The sequence below is a fragment of the Eufriesea mexicana genome, unplaced genomic scaffold, assembly GCF_001483705.2.
Source record: "Eufriesea mexicana isolate 0111107269 unplaced genomic scaffold, ASM148370v2 scaffold3442, whole genome shotgun sequence".
In the NCBI taxonomy this organism is placed as follows: domain Eukaryota; kingdom Metazoa; phylum Arthropoda; class Insecta; order Hymenoptera; family Apidae; genus Eufriesea; species Eufriesea mexicana.
Genome location: NW_016911456.1, coordinates 145,828 through 166,205, shown reverse-complemented (window position 1 = coordinate 166,205; position 20,378 = coordinate 145,828). Strand labels below are relative to the sequence as shown.

At 33.1% G+C, this 20,378-nt stretch overlaps 1 protein-coding gene across 1 annotated transcript in view; it reads right to left on the bottom strand.

Moving 5' to 3' along the window:
- Positions 1-20,378, bottom strand: part of LOC108550918 (tubulin polyglutamylase TTLL4) — a 275,795-nt gene that overhangs the window by 163,198 nt on the left and 92,219 nt on the right. Inside the window, exon 2 of the mRNA XM_017904836.1 lies at positions 19,911-19,937. The gene's annotated coding sequence lies outside the window, so the exon portion shown is untranslated. The remainder of the gene's footprint in view (positions 1-19,910; positions 19,938-20,378) is intronic.

The following is a 20,378-nucleotide window of genomic DNA, read 5'->3' as shown; positions in this document are numbered from 1 at the left end:
AGAAGAATAGAAATTCAAAGATTCTCTAGTTTGTATTAATTTAACCCTCTGCACTCGACGATTTTTTGGATAGAGAAGAATAGAAATTCAAAGAGTTTCTAGTAAAAAATTAACGATACTTTTTTGAGAGTAAATAAAGAATTGTATAATAATAGAATTGTAGAATTATTTGATTTCGATACCTCGCACATTGTTACATTGCATTAGATTTGATATATTAATTAATATCGATTTTCCAAATTTTATGAAATGGTGACTGAAGCTCACCTCTCGAGTGCAAAGGGTTAATTTTGTGAGAATCAGATGGTCTATGTCCAAGTGTAAGATGAAGAAGAACTTTTTATAATAATAAAATGTTCAGGTAAAAATGGATTGGTTCAATTGATTAGAAGCATAATGCATAATTTATTGGTGAAGTTTATGATGACTAGAAATAAAATATTGAATAATGAATAAGTAAATATATTTGATAGGTTTAGGTACAGAAATAATTATAATTGGTACTGATGAGACAATTAAATATACTTGATGACGAATTTTAAATGCAGGAGAATAAAAGAATTAGTATAAATGGTATTAATTAAATTATAAAATATAATTGACGATTGAGTTTATAGTTTATGGTGGACGAGAATAGAATATTAAATGGAAAAATTACTATAATTGCTACTTCTGGGTCTGTTATATATACGTATATATGCTACTTTAAATAGAATATGTGTAATGCAAAGGTGAGTGAACGAAGCATTGAGAATTTTTAGAAATTATTTGGCAGAATAAGAAATATTTCTGGCAAATTTGTTAAACTACTCTGTTGGGTAAAATAGACATCGACCTATACCAGAATATTGTTTGAAATAATTCGACTCGTGAAATAAAACCACATTAAAATATCACATGAAATATTAAATCCCCATGAAACTTAAGATATTCTTTATATTATAAGTATAAATCAAATAAAAATTAATAAGTAAATTAAAATAAACTATTAATTTAATTATTACTAAATTAATAATGAAATACAAACAAATACAAGTGTAAATTCTAACTGCAATATCAAACAGCAAATCTCAATGAGTATTATAAAGAGTATTAATTTAAGAAGAATTTAATTTTCATTTATTCTTAATTTTTATTCAAATTTATTTACATATTTATTTCTACATTCTTCCCTTTACCTACACTAAACAATTTTACTAATTTTAAATAATAAATTAGCAGCATTTAATAAAATAGTATTTAAAACGATAATGATTAATAATAATTTTAATAATTCATTGATCATATAAAATATACGATATTTAAATCATATATTAGGTAAAACTTTATATAAATTCAAGCGAATTGTGAATTACGGTATACTTGGGTTAGGTCGTGGCCGTATTCAAGTGATAGAGGGAGTCGGCTATTGCGTTCCGTCTGTCCACAGCGTTCTTATTCTACTGCCTTCTTTATCCTTTGTTCTGACAGAAAGGCAGGATCTCATAAGGCTTCTCTGAACGATAGAACAATTCTTTCAATACCTAGTTACTATATGCACCCTGATGTGTTTCATACAACCCTGGTAAAAAATTCTTACGAACGACGCCAATGGCAAAAATGTTGGCTTCGATTGGAAATGCTGCGCAAGTCTCATACAGCTAATCCATCAATAACGTTCTACGCCCTTACCACGAGAAAAGCTTGAAATAATTGTCCAAAGGTATTCGAGAATATCTGAGAACTGATAATTAAACATCATTATAAAATAAATTATACTAATTATTATATACATACAAATATAATAATTTTAAACAGATAAAGATAAGATAAAAATTTTTATAATTATATCTTTTTATTCTATTACTCTTTTACATGGAAACTAGTTTTAATATTTGAGAACTGATAATTAAGCATTAATATAAAATAAATTATACTAACTTTTAAATAAATACAAAGATAATAATTATAAATTTTAGATAAAGATAAGATAAGAATTTTATGATTGTACCTTTTTATTCTATTACTCTTTTACTTGGAAATTATTTTTAATATTTGAGAACTGATAATTAAACATTAATATAAAATAAATTATACTAATTTTTAAATAAATACAAAGATAATAATTTTAAATTTTAGATAAAGATAAGATAAGAATTTTTATAATTGTACCTTTTTATCCTATTACGCTTATACATGGAAACTAGTTTTAATATTTGAGAACTGATAATTAAGCATTAATATCAAATAAATTATACTAACTTTTAAATAAATACAAAGATAATAATTTTAAATTTTAGATAAAGATAAGATAAGAATTTTTATAATTATATCTTTTTATTCTATTACTCTTTTACTTGAAAACTATTTTTAATCGTATAAGAATGAATGAACTGCCTTAAAAAATGAACAGCAATAAAAATTATCGAATATAAAATTAATTATCAATCTAACGAATAAAAATGGAAAATTCGCTTATACAATATTCCCCCATTGTCGCGAATTTTAAACAAAATAAGAGTCTCAATTTCCATAGACTTATTTAATAATTAACAATCAAATGTTACACATGAAATACCTTTTTCTAGATACGAAATTAAAAAATGTCAATTAAAAGCAAAATGCTACTTTCAAAATTAATTTAACCAATACAAATTATAATAAACCATATATCTTGGAACCCTTTTATCTCTACTCAACCAAAGAAGAATTTCCAAATTAAAATAAATAAAATAGAAAAGAAATACACATTTAATTTCTTGCCACAGATTCCCTTTAAATAAGACACATTAACAAATCCATATCGATCTTCCTCAAACCCTATCAACCATTTCCATTAATGAATACAAAATACCTTCAAAATAAAATTTAAAAAACCAATAAGAAAATAGAAAATAAAATATGGAAAATTAATATTTAAACGCAAATTTTCTCTAAATAAAACTAAAACTTTCAATAAGAATCTCACATTCGAATCGAGAAAACAAACAAATCGAAAATATCTAAAGAACCAAAAAATTGGAAAAAATAGAAATTAAAAAAGACGAAAATTTGGAAAAATCAAAAGAATCGAAAAATCGGACAGACGTACAAAATTACATTTAAGGTACCAAGGATGAACGAAATTTTAATCGGAACCCAGATTTGCGTGAAAATATCGAAAAGACTGAAAAATTGAAAAAAAATACAAATTTAAAAAAGACGGGAATTTGAAAAAATCAAAAGAATCGAAAAATCGGACAGACGTACAAAATTAGATTTAAGGTACCAAAGATGAACGAAATTTTAATCGGAACCCAGATTTGCGTGAAAATATCGAAAAGACTGAAAAATTGGAAAAATGAAAAATTAAAAAAGGACGAAAATTTGGAAAAATCAGAAGAATCGAAAAATCAGAACGACGTTGAAAATTAGATTTAAGGTACCACGACGAAACGAACGAAATCTTAATCGGGGTGCAGATTTACGTGATACGTTCCTGGAGGAGGGGTTGGGGCGTCGGGACGCCGACGTCTCATGATGGGCGCCTGGTGCGGCGCCAGCTCGTCTCTCGACCTGCGTAACCGACGTCGCACAGGTGTGCCGGCGCCCCTCGACCCGCAGGACGTCGCCAGGAGGCCACGTCGCTCACGCGACGATGGACGGGTGACGTCGCGACGCTTCGAGGGACAGACGTGTCGATGATCCCGATGAGAGCTGCCCACCTGTCGCTCACCGCTTGTCGCGGCTCGGTCACGACGAGTTTCGCGAACCGGCTGCCAGGAACGCGTCGGAGCTCGAGGTGCACGCGTCGCGGTGCCGGTCGACGCCGTAGCGTCGTGGCGCCAGTCCTCGGGCGTCGCGACGCTGCACCAGGGTAGTAGAATTCAGTGGGTGTGGGAAGACCTTGGCTGGATGGAGGTGGTGGTGGCCAGACGGAATTCCCAGTTTAACTAGGTCAGAGGTCGTCCGTGAGCTAGTGGAAGTGAGTGTGTATGTGTACGTGTGAATGAACGTGTCTTTTCTGGGATTAGTGGAAACATGAAAATTGTTTGAGAAAGCTATTGCTGTCGAAATTAAATTTATTTGGATATTTATGTATATGTTATTATATCATCAATATTATATATTATATTATTTATTTAAATTATTGGAAATAGGAAAAAGTTAATGTTGACAAAATTAAATTTATTTGGATATTTATTTATGAACATATTTTTCTATATTATCAATATTATATTCCACTATATATTATATTATTTATTTAAATTATTGGAAATAGGAAAATTCTTTAGAAAAGCTAATGTTGACAAAATTAAATTTATTTGGATATTTATTTATGAACCTATTTTTCTATATTATCAATATCACGTTATATTATATATTATATTATTCATTTAAATTATGGGAAGCAGGATAATTCTTTGGGAAAGCTAATGTTGATGAAATTAAATTTATTTGGATATTTATATATATTATTATATTAACAATATTGTATTATATCATACACTATATTATTTATTTAAATTATTGGAAATAAGAAAATTCATTGGGAAAATTAATGTTATCAAAATGAAATTTATAATATATATATGATATAAGTATACTATATTATTGTATTATTTATTTAAATTATTGCATATATGATAATTCATTAGGAAAAATAATATTAACAAAATTAATTTATTTGGATATATATATTTTTATATTATCAATATTATATTACATCCTACATTATATTATTTATTTTTTATATACATATAAATATTTATATTTATTTTATACTCATATATATTATATTGTATATCTGTATACTTTTACCATGATGTTCAAATTATTTGTTATTTATATATATTGTTTTTTGGTGACAATTATAGTAGAAATTATCAATTAATTATTGTTGGAATTTCATTACTATTGTACGGTGTGATACTTTAATCGAAATTAATTCAGTTTATTTTATTATTAGTCGACTGATTAAAAATTTATTTATTTAATGTATTATATAATACAATCGGTGTTTTGAAATACGACAATTGTTTCTATCACGTAAATTATTTGTTATTTGTTACTTCATTTTGATGAGAATAGCTGCTTTTATTATATGCAGTGTAAATACTCGTATTAATACTGTCTTTCAATTACACTATCATTATGATTATTCTTACACCTACTGAACAATACATACTCTCAATGAGTGTCATTTTGAAAACAAATTCCTATTAATAAATAAACCTTATATCCTCAAATAATTAATATATAAATTCTATAATTTATTACTTAGTTTACCAAATAAAAAATACTATAATAATTGGAATACATTACTTGTTAAATAATAATTAACATAATTTAAAATAATTAATTCACAACTATTATTTAAAATAAATTTCCTATTAGTCTGCAGTATAAGCATACGGATTAAGTAGAAGTAGCACTCCATATGACAGCCACCGATTTCAAAACCTCCCATCACCAGAGAAAATTATGCAAATAACTTCAGATCTAATTTCTTTACCCAAACGCGAAATATTAATCAACAAACATAAACTATTAAACCACCATCAACTAAATAAACACAAAAATACAAAAGTCAAGGCATAAAATAAAACAATAATCTCCCACACGCAACCCTAATCCTATTTCCAATCTCCCCAAGCATAATTCGCTCATAATGATTTAACCAATCAAATCAATTAACAAAATGCAACAAACAAGAATAAAAATATAACAATATCCAACACAGCACTAATCATACATGCAACGTCCCAGCGCATAATCCGGCCACTCATCATCAGCTAATTAATCCAATCACTCACACCGACAGCCATTTAACCAATCACGTGCCCCAATAAACAATCGCAACCTCCCCAAAATGCAGCGCTCCGTTCAAAATCCCGCCAGCACTCACGACCATTCAGGCCGCAATCGCAACAAAGCCGGATCAATATTTTCAACAGACACAACGAGCACACGCACTAGCACAACCACCGATTCCCTAGCAGCCCTATATCCCGCGAAACACTTCGAAAAAATTGCCAAAACAAAAACCCCTGGATCAATACGTTCGACCCTGGCGACAGCCAGAGTTCTTACAACGAGGAGACAGCGAAAGGACAAGAAGCTGCATCCGCTGCCGGAGCCATCGATTCCCCTAGAACCCTAGGATCCTAGTCAGAAGCACTCGAAGAAGCACGCCACGGAGAAAGCGCCCCTGAGAAAGCTCAACGGCGCCCTAGGCTCGCGACGGTGTATCAGGGAAGCATGAGCCAGCTGGACGCAGACGTCAGTCTCAACGACGTCTGACGAGGCTACCCGTCAATCGGAAGACGTCGTCTGACGTACCACCGGATCAGGCCAGCACGAGGCCAATGGAGCTCGATGGCCGGCCAGTGGGCTTTCCATCGAGCTTTCCACGTTCCAGGAAGCTTTCCATCAGGGTGGACCAGGTGGAGAAGCAGATGAACGTTGTCAGAGGCCGCGCTGCGACGTCCTCCACAGCCAGGAGAACAACAGTCGCCGGAAGGATCCTTGGAGGTTCCTATGAAGCGTCGCGACGAGCGTCGTTACGGCGAGGAATTACAGCAGGGGAGTAGAATAGGGCTGGAGCTTGCCGGCGTCGCGACGCCTCGCGGGGTTAATTTTAGACGGAAGCTTGGTTGGAGGGAACACCCAGGGTGGCGGCAGATAGGAACGCCCATCATCAGAGAGTGTGCGCGTTGCATAGCTGGGGCGGCGAGTGGGTAGACTGGAATTTCCGCGAGGTCAGTGGCGTGGGGTGGTGGGTGTGGGGAAATCACGGCTGAATATGGATTTCCGAGCAGGTGGTGAAGGCTTAGATGTGTCTTGGAGGGTGGCGAGGAGTTGGGGTGGTTTATCAATGGATGTGTAAATTTCCGTGAGGGATGGGGTGAGATGAGAGGGTGAATATGGGTTTCTGGGAGTACAGGGAAGAGTTAAATGTGATTTAAGAGTATGGTGTGGAGTTGGGAGTATCTTATCAATGGAGATTTAAATTTTTATGGGAGGTGAGATCAAATGGGAAGATAGATATGAGTTCTTGGGAGTATAGTGAAGTATTAGATGTGATTTAAAAGTATAGTTAGGACTTAGGTGTACCTTATTAATGGAGATTTAAATTTTTATGGGAGGTGAGGTGAAATGAGAAGATAGATATGGGTTTCTAGGAAACCCTGTAATAAAGGATTAGATGTGATTTAAGAGTATGGTGTGGAATTGAGTGTACATTATCAATAGAGATTTAAATTTTTATGAGAAATGGGGTGAGGTGAGATGAGAGTATGAATACAGGTACAGCATGAATTCAATAATGAAGAATTGGATGTCGTTTAGGAATATAATGAGCAGTTTAATGTGCTTTTCAATGAAAATTTAAATTTTTATGGGAAGTGAGGTGAAATGCGAGGATAGATATGGGTTTCTAGGAATGTAGTAAAGAATTAGAGTGATTTAAGAGTATGGAGAGGACTTAGGTGTACCTTATCAATGAAAATTTAAATTTTTATGGGAAGTGAGGTGAAATGGGAGGATAGATGTGGGTTTCTGGAGGTATAGTGAAAGATTAGACGTGATTTAAGAGTATGGCGAGGACTTAGGTGTACCTTATCAATGAACATTTAAATTTTTATGAGAGGTGAGGTAAAATAAAAGGACAGATATGGGACCCTGAGAGTATGGTGAGAAGTTGGACATACATTATCAATGGAAATTTTAATTTTTATGACAGATGAGGTAAAATGAGGATATACATATGTACTTTTAAAAGTATAATAAGAAATTGGATGTAGTTTAGTTGTATGGTGGAGAGTTGGATGTAGCTTATCGATGGAGCTTTGAGATTCTATGGGAGGTGAAGTCACATGAGAGTATGAATACACAGTTTCTTAGGACTATAATGAAGAATTGAATGTCGTTTAAGAATATAATGAGCAGTTTAATCTGCTTTTCAGTGGAAATTTAAATTTTTATGGATGGTGGGGTGAAATGAAAGAATATCTTTGGCTTTCTGAGAGTATAGAGAGACTCAAATATGATTTAAGAGTATAGTGAGAAGTTGTATGTACCTTATTAATGAAAATTTAAATATTCATGAAGGATGAAGTAAGACAAAGGAATGTATATGGATTTTTCAGAGTATAGTGAAGCATTGGATATGATTTAAGATTATGGTGGAAGCTGGATGTGGCTTATCAATGGAAATTTAAATTTTTATGGGACATGAGGTGAAGTGAGAAAATGTACATAGACATTTGAGAGTATAATAAGAGATTGGATATAATTTAGATGCATAGTGAAGAGATAGATGGAGTTTGAATTTCTATGGGGAAGTAAGGGGCTGACATGGTGGTTTCTGGAGGATTTATTGATACCCAATATTTAAATTTTTATATTTTTTATATGAAAGATAGATTTTAAGTATTGTAATACTCCTATTGTTATTTTTCATGTAGGTATGTGCAGAATGGTCTGGGAAATATAAAATTTTGTTCATCAAATAATAATTATAATAATTGATTACCGGTTAGAATATATTATTATAAATATACTCCTCAGTAATAATACAAATTTTCTAATTTTTATTATTTCAATTGTTCCATACATGCAATCATTTCAATCATTATGTCGAGCAATACTGCTTAAATCCGACCAGTATTTGTATCCTTCTATGCAAAATGTACCAATAAAACAGTAATTTAAAATTTATTCTTAAATCAAGAAAATTTACTTGTTCAATTATTACACTTTAATATTAACAATTTGATAATATGCTAAGAAATCCCCAGTTTAAATTTTCACCACAATATAATTTAAATTAATAAAAATATAGTTTATAATATCTTCAACCTCACGATTAATTTTTCGTTAAAAAATTTGTCATAAATAATTAATAACTATCAGCACCTCATCACCAATTTATTACATTAACTCAATATTACATACTTGGAAATACACATAAACATACAGTTCACCACCACGAAGGCCAGAGCACACAGACCGCAGTATTCCAAACTCCAGGAAGAAAATCATGAAAACCTAATATCGGAAAAACCTAGCATCGCCCGACAATTTTCCTCGTCTACAAGCTCACCTAACATCCACTCACACTAAACCCGCCTCACCGACCTATCTTCCACTACATACAATCCCTCGATCCCTCCTCCGACACTTTTCCTCTCATCCTGGAAAAACTGGAAAAAAGACACTACGAGTACGTAAACACGAAAACTTTCCAACCCTAATCTCTCCTCGCTTCACTCACCACCTGGCCAAACCACTGATGGAAAAAAGAAATAAATAACGTGGCTGAAAATAAGTCGCAGAAATTTTTACGAACAGTCACGTTTCCTCCAATCCAGCCACGGTTTTCGTCTGCCCGTGCTCACGTGTTACCCATCCCGAAAGTTAGGGGAGCTTTCCACCTTCGCTGTTCGACCAGGGTCGCATGAAGACGCGTGGTATGCGCGCAGAGGTGTCTCCAAGGTGAGCTTTCGAAGCTTGCGTCGGCAAGCGTCGCGACGCTATAGCAGGAGATCATAGAGGCAAGGTGGACTGGTCGTCAAGTGGGTATTGATTAGTTCCCTGTGTTTCCCCCAGGAACCTAGTCTATCGGCCAACGTGGACTCTCATTCGACGGTATTACTAGATAATTTTATCTGCAGTGATAAATCATTCATAGGGTCTTTGCGAGGATGTACTTCTGGAACTATGGCGGTATATTTAATGTAATTGGAGGATAGATGTGCTTTCTAAAGTGTAGGAACTTGGTCTGTTAGCTAACATGCACTCCCCAATTTAAGGGTACTAGAAGATAATTTTATAATTTTTATGTGTTAAATTATTAATATTGGTTTCGTGACACGATGTTTTTGGAACAGTGATGGTATATGATTGGAAAAATGGATGGAATTGAAGGATGGATGAGATTTGAGGTGAAGGTGTTGGTAGGAAATGTTTGATTATGATTGGTGGAGTGAAGTGATTTGGTGATTGGTAGATGGATGTTTCTAGTGGTAATGTTTGTATTTGTATAAGACTAGGGGAATGAAGTGGTACACTCGGTTTTAAAAACATCCGATCAGTGACTTAGGTTCGGATGTAACAGGCAAGTACGAAGTACAAGGAACATCCCTTGAGCTTGGACGTAAGGGAGAGGTTGTGTCTATAAACGAGGTCTTCGTGGGGACAGAGTATAGAGAATGGAGTATAGGATAATAATAGCAGAGTATAGATGGTAGAGAGTATGAGTAGGGGAGAAGATTTACATTGGAATATATGAGATGGTTCTCTAAATATGGATATATGTATTGTAGTAAATATCAAATACATATATATAGTTAATTAAAAACATAGTTATATATAATTATTATGTCAATTTATTTATACAGTGCTAATATATTCGTGTAATTAAATAATATTGATCTATTAATTTAATTATACAATATTGATATATTGCACTAATTACATGATATTAATATATTAATTTTATTATATGATATTGATATACTAATTTAATTACGATATTGATATATTAATTCAATTATATAATATTGATATATTAATTTAATTATACAATATTGATATATTAATTCAATTACAAGATATTAATATATTAATTGATTATATGATATTAATAAAATCATTTAAATAATAAATATTGATCTATTAATTTAATTACATGATATTAATATATTAATTAATTACATAATATTAATATACTCATTAAATTATATAATATTGATATATTAATTTAATTATATAATATTGATATATTCATTTCATTTTATAATATTGATATGTTAATTAAATTACATAATACAAATATATCCATTTAATTATATAATATTGGGGTATTAATTTAATTATATAATATTGGTATATTAATTCAATTATTTAATATTGGTATATTGATTCAATTATATAATATTAATATACACATTTAATTATATAATATTAATGTACACATTTAATTATATAATATTGACGTATTAATTTAATTATGTAATATTAACATATTCATTTGATTATATAATATTAATGTATTCATTTAATGATATAATATTAGTATATTAATTCAATTATATAATACTACTATATTCATTCAACTGTATAATATTGGTGTATTAATTTAATTATATAATATTACTATATTCATTTAACTGTATAATATTGGTGTATTAAATTAATTATATAATATTGGTAAATTAATTCAATTATATAATATTAATATACACATTTAATTATATAATATCGACGTATCAATTTAATTATGTAATATTAATATATTAATAAAATTAATTATAAATTATGGTTAATTAAAATACACATAAGTATATATAGTTAATTTAAACGCAGTGATTGAAAAGAAATGTGCAGAAGGAAGGAAAATTGTTCGCTATAGTTTTCTGCATGTTATAACTCTATATTATTATAATTTTTAATTAATATACAACGAAAGAGTTAAAAAATATTTTCGTGGTGAAAACAGCAAGTAGAAATAAAAATTTTTAAACAAAAATGCTAGTGCACAAAATCTTTGTTTTAGGCTAGACTTTTTTCTTAATTTCTTGATACATGGACACTTGAAATTCTTCATATATGTAATTCGAAGGTTTTTAACACCTTTGTACAATATCCTTGAATAACTTTCAATAGTAAGAAGTATTCAAAGTGTTGTCGGATTATTGATAAAAATTTCTGCAAAATCCTTACTCTACTTCTGCCATGACGTTAGAATGGTTGGGTTGGTAGGGATTCGGTGTTACAAGCTTCTCAGGTGACTTCTTTTCAGCCACGCATAGTGATGTTTGCATCGAAGAATTTTAGTTTTAAGTATATGTTATACATGCCATATATAAGTTCATGTTACGTTATGTGTATTGTGATAAGGGCTAGGTGTTTTGTATACGGTATGACTGGAGAGAGAGAGAAAGAGAAAAAGAGAGAAAGAGAGAGAGAGAGAGAGAGAGAGAGAGATGTCGGAGAGTATATAAGAGAGCATTGCGAATTGGAAAGGAAAAATTACGATCCACCGTAACACACATCTCCATTTTTATTTCGAATAATGCTTCCTATTGCGACGGCAATAATACTTGGAAGACGCGCCTCGTCGTCCTTCTTGAGGATCAACAAATTATAAAACAAGACATCAGACAATGATGAGAAGTCGAAGACGTAAGACCGTTCGGAGAAATCAAACAGAACACATCAGACGACGTTAGCGAGAATTCACGCAGAAAACATCAGACGGTTTTGGAGTTCAGACAAGACACATCAGACGTGAACTAGAACTCGAAGACGTGAGACGGTATCGAGGAGTCGAGGACGTAAGACGGTATTTGGGAGAAAACGAGAAGACAGAAATCGAAAGACGGATGACAAGACGAAAAATAGCAGAGGCGGAGACCATACAGCACACACACCAATCGCACATAAACAAATCATAATCGTGGAACGAAGTGTAAATACAACCAAGTCAAACTATGCTTTATTACAACACCTAAGTGCTCAGTGTCCCGTAAAGATTCGGCACACTGAGAAAAGGGGCAACACGAGTATACCATCGCTGCCCCCCTCCGCGTGGAGCTCATCTACATCCACGCGGTGCAACACTTCCGATAATTTCAATTTCTCGATTGAACTGAACGTTCAAAAGAATTATCGAGAACATCCGCATCAACGGACCCACCTCGTTCGCGACTCGAAACGCGAGTGCACCATTACGTAAAACGAGGCGAGTGATCGAGGACGCGTGTACGAGCCGCGACCTCGGCAGCTTTCAACGCGGTCCCGCGGCCGACAAAAGGCAACGGAAATTGCCTTCAGCGGAAGCGGACTGCCGCGGGTGGCGCGCGCGTCGCGACAGCGCCACCTGTGCTGCGCAGTCCCTTTGATCGGCGCGCGCCGCGCCCGTAATGGCGCGCCACGCGGCAACACGCCCGTTTCTGCGCCGATCTTACCATTCATCCGGCATCCTGTGTTTACGCGGCGATAATTGCCAGTGGAACCGGGTCAAGAAGCAATTACGCGCGCCTGCCTGTCTGACCCCGTGGTAACGGAGAATTGGTCCGCTTGCGTAAGGCTCTGACGCTTATGACGGACTTTCGTGAAAATTCTTTCGGGATCGCGTGAAAATGGAGTTAGCGAAGGTGTCTGATAGAGGAGATACTGGTTGTCACCTGTTCAGCGGAACGAGTTATCGGTAAGCGAATATTAGGTGATGTTGGAAGTTTCTGAGTTGAGATGTGATGGAAAAGAGAATGATTGGGTTGCTATGAGCGAAGTAGAAGATATTACAATTTATTGGGTTTTATGGGGGTTATTATAGTCTTTCTGGGTTAAATCGTGAGATATTGTTTCTGTAAGACTTGGTGAGGGTCGATGAGTAGCTGTGGAAAACATTGTACCGACGAAATAACAACAACTGACGAGCGGCAATATATAAATAACGACAGTCGCACGAACGGAGACGTTATTTGTTAATTTTAATAAAGCGTTAAAGAAATGTCCAAAGCCTTTAATCGAAGCTTCCAAGACTTTCCTGCAGTCCTCTCATATTTGATTGGTATGATTATTATAGATTATTATAGGAAAAATATCATATTGTTGACTTTGTACTATAGGTATAGCGCTATGGGACATAGATGCTTGGTACCATGTGCGTCAAGTGCCTGGTGCATGGGGTAATAATAAATGTTTGCAAGTTCTGTCATTTGTATGGAGGTACGGAAAAATATCTAGTCCTATTAAGTGTTGTGAATTTTGCGTTATTTGTTAATTTTAATACAGCGTTAAAGAAATGTCCAAAGCCTTTAATCGAAGCTTCCAAAACTTTCCTGCAATCCTCTCATATTTCATTGGTATGATTATTATAGATTATTATAGGAAATATATTATATTGTTGACTTTGTACTATAGGTATAGCGCGATGGGACATAGATGCTTGGTACCATGTGGGTCAAGTGCCTGGTGCATGGAGTAATAATAAATCATGGTTTCTGGAGAACTGTTTGCAAGTTCTATCATTTGTATGGAGTTAGGGAAAAATATCTAGTTCTATTAAGTATTGTCAATTTTGTATGTGTTCTTTCATAGGGTGCACATAGGTATCACAATCAACTTTTGAATACTATACACATTGAATACTATACAAGTTCTCTACTAATCACAGTGCTCTAAAATATAGTAGGACACCGAAATCGGAACTCAGAACTCAGAACTCAGAACTCGAAACACAGAATTCAAAATTCAGAACTTAAAATTGAGAAATTAGAACTCAGAACTTAGAATTTAGGACTCAGAACTCAGAACTGAAAACTTAGAACTTAGAACTTAGAACTTAAAACTGAGAATTTAGAACTCAGAATTCAGAATTTAGAATTTAGAACTCATAATGTAAAACTCTGAACTCCGATCTTAGAATTCAACGCTCGAAATATAGGATTCAGAAGACAGGACTCAGTTCTCAGGACCAAGAACACTCAGATCTCTTCCTGCTTTTCGCGTAATGCTTCATTTAAACCATAAAATACAGAGGAAATGAAAATATTTTCACATACATATACGTATCACGGAAAATTGTCCTATGTAAATACGAATGCAATTCTGGTTTATAGAAAATATATAAATTATCAAATTTATTATCAACAACAAACAACTCGAAGCATAAATTCACAATAAGAACGAAAATAATCAACAAGTTCTTGATTATTCTAGAAGAAAAGTACTTATTAAGCGAAAATCTGTTCTCTCGTAGCCATCCACTTACAATTAGAAAGAACGTTTACGCGTTAAGTCACTGTCCTCCTGGATCACACATCAGTTCTCTGAGACGTCTTCGCACTGCTGATGTATTCCGAATTGCATTATATCTCATGTACAATAAATGTTATTAAGTAAAAGGGGGAAGCTCTATCCCAATTGCACCTATTCCTACAATTCCTACATCAAATGCGGAATTTCAAATGAAAATGAATTTAAAACGATTGAGTTAGGCCACAGTAGAATTACTATTAAATACAACAACACAAAATGGCCGTTAGGAGTCACGCCATAATTAAACCACATGAGAACAGAGTGACAGAAAATTCGCAAGAATCTGGCGAAATCGTTTCCCCTGCTTCAATTTAGTCACGAATTGACAAAATTAATTGGACTTTTCAGCGCCAATATCCGTGTCATAACAGAGTTCCTATTGACAGTTCTGCAAGAGAGTCGCGAATTATATTATATCTAATATATAATAAATATTATTAATAGAAAGGGAAAGTTCTATCCCAGCTGCACTCATTCCCACAAAATCAATTGCAAAATTTCGAATGAAAATTTTAAAAACGCTCGGTTAGGCCTCAGTAAATTTACTATTAAATCCAACAACACAAAATGGCCGTTAGGAGTCACGCCATAATTAAACCACGTGGCAACAGAGTGACAGAAAATTCGTAAAAATCCGGCGAAATCATTTCCCCTGCTTCAATTTTGTCAAAAATTGACAGAATTAATCGGACTTTCTGGTACCAATGTGTCATAACAGAATTGCTATTGATAGTTGTGGCAATGGTTACATAGATTTTTAAGTATATAGTATTGGAATGAGTGGAACAAGTATGCATGGGATGGAAATATCTAACGAATTCAGGTTATTATGATAAATGAGTATGCGTGTAACGATTGAGGTGTTGTGTGACTTGTGTATGTTAATGTAACGTATGAAAGAAGAAAGAAAAAAAGGAGAGTGATTCAGCATTTGCCATTTGCAATTGAGTATTAATAGAAAGAAAACGTGTGAGCACGTGATAGTGATAAAATAATTACATTTCACCCCAATATTCGTGTCTGACAATCTTTGTAATTAAATAAATAATTCTTCTTATTGTTATTAAATTTCATTCACCACTAACAATAGTTCCACAAGAGAATTGCGAATCGTATTACATCCATATATAATAAATACTATTAATAAAAAGAGCAAAGCTCTATCCCAGCTGCACTCAATCCCACAAAATAAAGTGCAAAATTTCGAATGAAAATTTTAAAAACGCTCGGTTAAGTCAGAGTAGAATTACTATTAAATCCAACAACACAAAATGGTCGCCATAAATCACGCAATAATTAAACCACAGGAGAACAGAGCGACATTAAATTCGCAAGAACCCAACAAAATTGTTTCCCTGCTTGAACTTTGTCACAAATTGTCGGAATTAAAGGGGCTTCCCAGCGTCGATCAATCAGACCATGGCCAGGAACGAGGCTTTCCTGCCCTAATTCAATTAACATTTAATCGGCGCGCATCTATCAGCGTTAATAACCCCGACTTCGACGTGTATCCACGGGAAGATTTCATAAATATCGCGGCACGTCCGCGGCGATGCAGATATAAACGTCACCGATCACGCGCCAAAAGACCTTCCAGCAAAAAGCGAAACCTGTTCCTGAGTTACGACCGCGGACATGTCGCTTCTGCCCGACACCCAGTGTCCATCGTCCCATTTCCCCTCGCCCTTCCCCCCGGATCCGTCCTTTTCCTTCTTTTCTTCCTCCTCTCGTTCCCCTTTTTCTCCTGTTTCGAAAACTTTCGCGAGGCCTACAGGTATCGGACGCCGATACGTGATCGGAATCTCCAAGCGTGCCTTTCGTGCACGCCGGAGAGATAAGAACGAAGGAAAACGCGCTGCTGCTGCGCCGATCTCCGTGGAGGAACCGACGCAGTAGCTGGTCCGGTCGATCGCGTTCAGCATGCTACGGCATTTTCATCGCTCGGCTAATTGACGGTTGTGTAAATCATCTTAACGTGCATTAATTTGCCCACTTACAGGTATTAAATGGATAGTTGCGCGATACAGCCGTGGAACAAGTTAGGTACTTTATATGCAGCCACAGTGCGACCACTTTTCGCCGAACGCTGTAGCTCGGTGGTAATGAACATCTGCGAAACGTGAATCGACGAGATCGACAGAGAGACAAGGGTGAAATATGGGAGCGCGACGCAGCCTAACTCGCCAAATCAATAAACGTACACAGGGGGCTTAAACGGTGCTCCTGTGACGCTTTCATAGATATACAGCCAAGAGTTCCAGAGCCTTGACACAGTCCAAGTGAATCAGTCAAGCTTTGACAGTATTTTGACATATAGGTACCTCCAAAACACATGACAGATCAGTATCAAGAACTCCCCCACTGGCTAAAATTTTATTATAAATATTCGAATCTACTAGAAGTAAAATGGTATTCGTCTGAACCTGAATTCCAGCGTTTTGTTTTATTTTGTGTCTTATCAGTGCACCGTGATAACATGAGCGTGGTCACGAGGGTGAATTTGGGGTGAGATTCAGTGGTTAGGTGGGTTTTTGGAGGAGGATTGGGGAGGGTCAGGATGAGGATGGGATAGGGTATAGGTTGAGTGAGATTGCAATGTTTGGTGGGAGGGATGATTTAGAATTGGTTGAGGTTTGATTTGGTTTGAAGCGATGTGTGATTAGGTGAATGGTAAATGTAGAATAAATTGGGAGAAACAAAGCGAGAAGTCTGTATTATGTAGCAAATTTTATTTTGGGAAGTGGATTTTAGAGAGTATACTTATATAGTAGTAAAGTGTACTCTAAAAGTATACTTCTCAAAATACTTATTATATAACAAATATTCTCTAAAAGCATACTTACCAAAATACTTATTATATAACAAATTTTATTTTGGGAAGTATGCTTTTAGAAAGTATGCTTATATAGGAGTAAAGTATACTTTTAGAGAGCACCTTTAGAGAGAAAAATAGGTTTCAAAATAATTGATTTGAGTTTGATATGGTTTGAAATGGTGTGTGATTGGATAAATGATAAATGTAGAATAAATTGGGAGAAACAAACCAAACTCCCAAACAAGGGAGAAGTCTGTATTAGTGTGTGATTGGATAAATGATAAATGTAGAATAAATTGGGAGAAACAAACCAAACTCCCAAATAAGGGAGAAGTCTGTACTATATAGCAAATATTATTGTGGGAAGTGTTTTAGAGAGCACTGAACCATTTAAAGGGAGAAAAATAGGTTTCAAAATAATTGATTTGAGTTTGATATGGTTTGAAATGGTGTGTGATTGGATAAATGATAAATGTAGAATAAATTGGGAGAAACAAACCAAACTCCCAAACAAGGGAGAAGTCTGTATTATATAGCAAATATTATTGTGGGAAGTGTTTTAGAGAGCACTGAACCATTTAAAGGGAGAAAAATAGGTTTCATAGTGATTGATTGGGGTTTGATTTAGTTTGAAATGGTGTGTGGTTGGATAAATGGTAGATATAGAATAAATAGGGAAGAAACGAACAGAAAAGTCTGTATTATATAGCAAATTTTATTTTGGCAATTATTTTAGAGTATTGAACTATCTGATGAGAGAAAAATACGTTTCATAGTGGTTGATTGGGGTTTGATTTAGTTTGAAATGGTATGTGGTTGTATAAATGGTAAATATAAAATAGAGAAAAACGAAGAAAAATTTCTACTTTATTGTAAATTTTATTATGGTAAGTGTTTTAAAGAGTGTTAAATCGTTTAATGATGGTTGATAAAGATTTGAATTTGGTATGAAATGATGTCCGATTAGGTCAATGTTAAATATAGAATAAACAGATTAAAATGATAAGAGGGGTCTGAATTTGAATGCAATTTTTATCGCAGAATGTGTTTTACAGTGTACTAAAACGTTTGATAGAAAGAAAATAAATTCGATGATGGTCGATTAAAGTTTGAACTTGGGAAAAGATAATAATTCTAATCAAATGTCAAATACAGAAAAGGCACAGAAGAAGAGTGAAAAATATTTATATATATTTTACTATGAACTGCAGAAGATGTTTGGGAAAGTGTGGAAATGTTTGATAAAAGAAAAATAGGTTCGTTTGATGCTTAATAAAATTTAAACTTGGTATGAAACCATAATTCTAGACAAATATTAAATATAGAATAAATACAAACGAACAATGAAAACAATTTGTATTTTATTATGAATTTAAGAAGTTTGAAAATGTTTAATGGAAAGGAAATGGATTTGTTGTGAATATTAAAATAATTAACCTAATTTATAATAATGAACCTTTTTCCTAAAATATCAGAAACTACTAGTTTAATACTAGAACTACCAATCTGCAATATATACTTGATATACTATAAAAAGATAATAATAATTAAAATTTCTGAATAAAAATACGTAGATACATACAATTACGTTTTGTCCTAATAAAAGTGCACGTTATTTTTATCAAATTATCTGAATATTTATAGTACAATTACAGTGTATATAGCCATTTATACACTGCAATACCTAATTTCAATAGACAATACCTATTTCTATCTATTCACTGACTGATCAAATTTTAATAAAACTGAATAATTTAGTGAATAAATCAGATACTGATACAAATATCAATAGACTATAGCAATAGAGAATGCAGTGTATACAGTCATATATATATACTGCAATACCTATTACCAATAGTTACAGTACAATTACATTTTATATTAAAAAATATAAAATGAATCAGCTTGATCAGTATTAATACTATTTGAAGTCAAATATTATACTAATTTACATTCTTTAATTAAATTTAAAAATAAATTGAGATATAAGTTAGCATATAGCCTAACTTTATTATACTCATCCCTAATTGGAATTTACACTTCAGTCAAATCAGGGAATATCACATGTATTTTATGGAATAATTATCTTTCAGAGTTTGAACATAGTCTACAGGGTAGGCTATTTTGATTAGGTACATTTACAACAAAATTTCTTCCCACTTTACACACTAGTGCATTTAATTAATAAAATAAAGTGGAAATCCAGCGCGAATTTAATTACCAAAATGACAGTTAAAAATAAATAATATATACTGGTGTAATTTAGTAAATATATAATATAAGTAAAATTTAATTATTCGTTACTCACCCTCTTCAACGACAGTCGTGGCAGCTCCTGCAACAAACAAATAATAATAGATAAAATTTGATCTTACATTAACCAATACTGCCAAATTTTTTCAGTATACAGAGTTAGGTTTCTCAAGAAAAATTGAAAGTCAATGTCTAATAAATAATGTTATAATAAATAAATTAGCAAAATTTCAAAATTTTTAGAAACACAGTATTGTGATTATAGATTTTATAATTATAAAATAACAATAATATATACAGGGTGTCTCACCAACAGTAGTACAAAGTAAAAGAGGGCGAATCTACACGCAGAAACAAATCGAAAAATGAAAATAAAATTTTTTAATTCGAAGCTTCATTTTCGAGAAAATCGATTTTGAATATTCACCGAATATAAAAGCATAAAGACTACAAATAAATTAAATTTTATATATTTAACACAAATATTAAATTAATTAAATTTCAAAATGCTGCTATTTTTTTT